The 4,301-nt window shown below is 37.2% G+C and overlaps 1 non-coding gene across 1 annotated transcript; it reads left to right on the top strand.

Moving 5' to 3' along the window:
- Window positions 1–1,167: 1,167 nt before the first annotated feature.
- LOC138882416 (small nucleolar RNA R71) lies at window positions 1,168–1,274 on the top strand. The gene has a single exon (XR_011404021.1). It is a non-coding gene; the product is annotated as a small nucleolar RNA R71 (small nucleolar RNA).
- Window positions 1,275–4,301: the final 3,027 nt, after the last annotated feature.

Genomic DNA, 4,301 nt, shown 5'->3' with positions numbered 1-4,301 from the left:
TCTCTGTTATAGTCGTTGTTCTTTCTATCCGGTGTTACTTCTTACTGTTGCACTTAATTATACTGTCTTATTATATACTGTTATACCTTGTATTTCATTTAACCTCAGTAGGGGCCTGACTTTCCTTGTCACTACCCGACCGAGGTTAGGCTTGGCACTTACTAAGTACCGTTGTGGTGTACTCATGCCCTTTTTGCACATGTTTTTCATGTGCAGATCCAGGTATTTTGACTCAGCCCTACTACCATTGAGGCGAGGCGATTTCCAAAGTTTTCGAGGTATATCTGTCGCGTTCGCAGACCGAGGAGTCCCTTTCTATTCTCTTTTTAAGTATTAGCCCTTCTATATTTTCTTTTGTTATACATACTGGAGTTAGATACTTGTAGACATTCAAAAGCTTGTGATTTCATGAGATTCTGGGTTTTGGGAAAAGTTATTTCAGTTTCGAGAGTTTGTATTGTATATGCCGTGCGACATCTTAAATGCTTCTTTATGTTATTTCTATAGCTTATGGTTAGTTTTATCCTGTTATTTATGTTTTCACAATTTGTTAGACTTACCTAAACGTAGAGACTAGGTTCCGTCACGATAGTTCAGGGAGGACGAACTGAGGTCGTGACAGAAGGCCTTCATGAGATCTTCTAAGCCAAACTGATTGGGCTGTTGAGGCTAAAACTGCTACCTCGACTGATTCATAAAACTAGGAGCTCCTTGTCCCTAAAATTTGGGATTGTTTTGTTGCCATGCATTTGTAGTACCCCCAGGTAAAATCCATGAAAAACCGGGGTGTATTTGACCCATTGCATTAAAATTATAGTTTCCCACAACATTCACTTCCTCAGTTGAGGCTTGATACCCATGTGTAAGGTGTCCTCTTCTCCATATATCACAAGCTACGTGAGGCTCATTTTGTATCGGGGCTAAGGTTAGCTTTCGTATTTCTATAGCCATAGTATCAAGTTGTACCTGCACATATATAGTAGCATCAACTTGGTGAACACCAATTGATATCTTTCTTTCAGCACTCTCAGAGGGCCACTGATTAACATCTTCATATAACTCATCAACAATTGTAACTATCTCTTCTAGAGTTTTCTTCATATAACTCTTCTACGCGAGGCCGGTGCCAATCCTTCCCAAAAGTCCTGGAGGTTTATCTAGAGTTCAATTCCACTATGTTGACACTTTCTAACTATATCCTTAAACCTCTCCCATGCTTCAAAAACAGTTTCAGTCTCTTTCTGGCAGAAGTTTTGGATTTCTCTTCTAAACTTGCCCGTCTTAGCTGGGGAGAAATATTTATCATGGAATTTTCTGGTCATCTCCTCCCATGTTATAATCGATCCATTGGCCAAGCTTCGAAGCCACTGCTTCGCATCATCTTTAAGTGAACATGGGAATGCCATTAAGTACACTGCATCATGTGACACCCTATTATATTGAAAGGTATTCATAATCTCCTTGAAGTGTATTAGATGTGTGTTTGGATCTTCGTTCATCTTCCCTCTGAAGAAACAACAGTTCTGAATGGTTTGAAGCAACCTTTGCTTCAACTCGAAATTGTTTGCTGCAATAGGAGGTGGTCTAACACTTGATAATCCTTGATTGTAGACCGGTCTAGCATAATCGCCAAGTGATCTCCCATGAATGGGAGCTATATTTCCAAATTGGTCTGCAACCAAGAGTTGATGTTGGTTAATTCTATGACTCCTCTCTTCTTCATAGATATTCTCTGCAGTTCTAATAGCTGCTTTCTTAGCTGCCCGTGTAGCTTGTTCGCATTGTTGGGATACCTCTCTTGCAGCCAAATTTACCTCATCATCACCGTTTCTGGACATAGTTTCTTGGGTTGAGAGTTTCCCAACCTTTGATATCTCTTTCCTTCCCGAGATGTCGCAGTTTTTTTCTAACTCTTGCTCGTATGGTAGCAATTTTTTTGCAAAAGCTCGAGTCATGTACAAATCTTAACCTGTAACCCGCACACAGTCAAAGAACACCAAATGTAAATAGGGAAAAATAGAAAAAATAAAAAGAAAAAAAAATCCTTATTAGCAATACAAACTATTTCAAATACAATTGATTGCCGCCAAAATTTGACGAGCGTAAAACTCATACTTAAATTATGATCACTAATCAATGATAGTATAATATAATATCGTATCTACATGGATTGAATTTAAACAATATTCTTGTAGTTTCTAGCTTGATTGCAATCCAGGAGGATCAACAATTGAGATTTATATGATTAATAATTAAAATTAACTAAGAATCTAAAGTTATTGACTAGTGTTTATCGAGACAAGGAATAAGTAAATTAGGTTATCAGTGGGAGAAGAAAGGGTTCTGGCTGGATAGGTGCAAGATAATTGTTCGGGATCTAACTCTAGATAATTTACTTCTAATGTTCAAGTGAGTCCCTCGAATTCACACAATTATTAGTTCAAACGTTCAGCAGAAACTTCTTTCTCGATTAAGTCTTAACCTTACGAGATGAACCAAATTAAGCACTATGAAGATATGCAAGAATGCATAGTGGATTGGTCTTTAGGAAAAACTCTTTCGATTATTCCCCTAACTAAGTTTAATCAATGATTCAACTAGCCTCTTTCGATTACTTAGAAGAATATATGAACTCAACCAACAATATAATGCAAAGATATCACAAGTTATTCCTCTCTCAATTACATGAACTAGTGAATATAGATGCAACAATTAAATTTTCTAAAGCGATTCAATACATAAAACTAGAGTTATAATCTACAAATAATCATCAATACACCAAATCCATCAAACCCTAAAAGGAACTACTCCATAGACATGGAGAAATTCATCACAAATATAATTAAAGTATAGGAAAACATAAATTCGATCCAAACTCGGGTCTTGAGTGAAGAAGGAATGATGAAATCCTTATGGTTGTGTTCTTCCAACTCCTCTTTGGCTTCATTAGGTCGAAAGTATTTCAAAAGTCCAGAAAATAATATTTTTCCATGTGTTTATACCAAATGGGGTCGGACCCAGACGAAACCACCCTTTCCTAGCCGAAATAGGAAAATAGCTCTGGAAAACATACACAAGCATGCCGCATGGGGTGATGCGCCATGCAATGTGCTTGTGGGGATTATCAGAGAGCAGTCAAAATTGTCAGGAAGAAAAAATACACTGATACAGTGCACCACGCGCCGCAGTAGTGCAATTTCTTCAGAGTACGACTTCAACCTTGATTTTTGATGTCCAGACTTGGTCCTCAACCCTCGAACACAATCTCAGCTAAATCCATTGGGTTTTTACTTAGACTTTAAAGCTCCAAATAGCTTGAATTAGCTCCACAACATCTATATAACTCGAAATCACTCATACAAGGCATAAAACATACAATAAGTGCAAAACACTACCAATTAAAGCTTAACACAAGTAAAGTGCAGTGAATTAGAGTGCAATAAGCGACTAAAATACAGGATTGTAGACTACCATCAACACCTCACACTTAGACCATTGCTTGTCCTAGAGCAATAAAATTACACTTCACATAGACACGGCCTTTTTTAAACAACCCTCCTAACTCATCACACCAAGACTATTTAAAATAGATTAAGCACAATACCGTAACATTCTCACCACAAGATTTGAGTCAAAAGCACCACACATTTTCCACAACCCTCTCACTTACTCTGACACGCGATCAATCACATTACCTTTCCTTTATGAATCAAGTGCCCTCACACAAAAATAGAGAGTAGTTTCACACATAATAAAAATTAAGAATAATTAGGGACTCAAGATAGAAAAAATTCTCTCACTCTCAGAAATAACATTCATGTGCCACAAAAGACGTACCATAGGCTTGCCCGTAGGGTACTACTCTACTAATCGAGTGTTTCAGTCAAGGATCAAGTAGGACTTTATTTGATTGTAATGTAGGCTGCAGGATGGGTAGGATACATTTGGATATGAGAATGACTACACCTCCCTAAGCACTTTAATACATACAATTAACTGTTCAAAACCCCCTACTTTTGTCAAACCATAACTCCACCTTCACATCAATATACGTCAACTCCCTACTTCTTTACGCACAATTACATCATGAGTTACCACTATCAAGAAATATTTTTTCACAACCATACAACTACTTTTTTCCTTTTCTTTTTCAATTCAAGTGGCTCTCACTTTTTTAAAACAGTGCACCTTTTTTCTTATTTCAATAGCTCTATTCAAAAGCCAAATCTACACCCCGCACTTTAATTTATAAAGTTCATAACAGATTCAAGTTCTGACGAGAAGTAAAAGGTTTAAATAGA

Source organism: Nicotiana sylvestris, chromosome 11 (assembly GCF_000393655.2).
Source record: "Nicotiana sylvestris chromosome 11, ASM39365v2, whole genome shotgun sequence".
Classification (NCBI taxonomy): domain Eukaryota; kingdom Viridiplantae; phylum Streptophyta; class Magnoliopsida; order Solanales; family Solanaceae; genus Nicotiana; species Nicotiana sylvestris.
The sequence above is the reverse complement of the archived record's forward strand: the minus strand, read 5'-3'. Positions and strand labels throughout refer to the sequence as shown.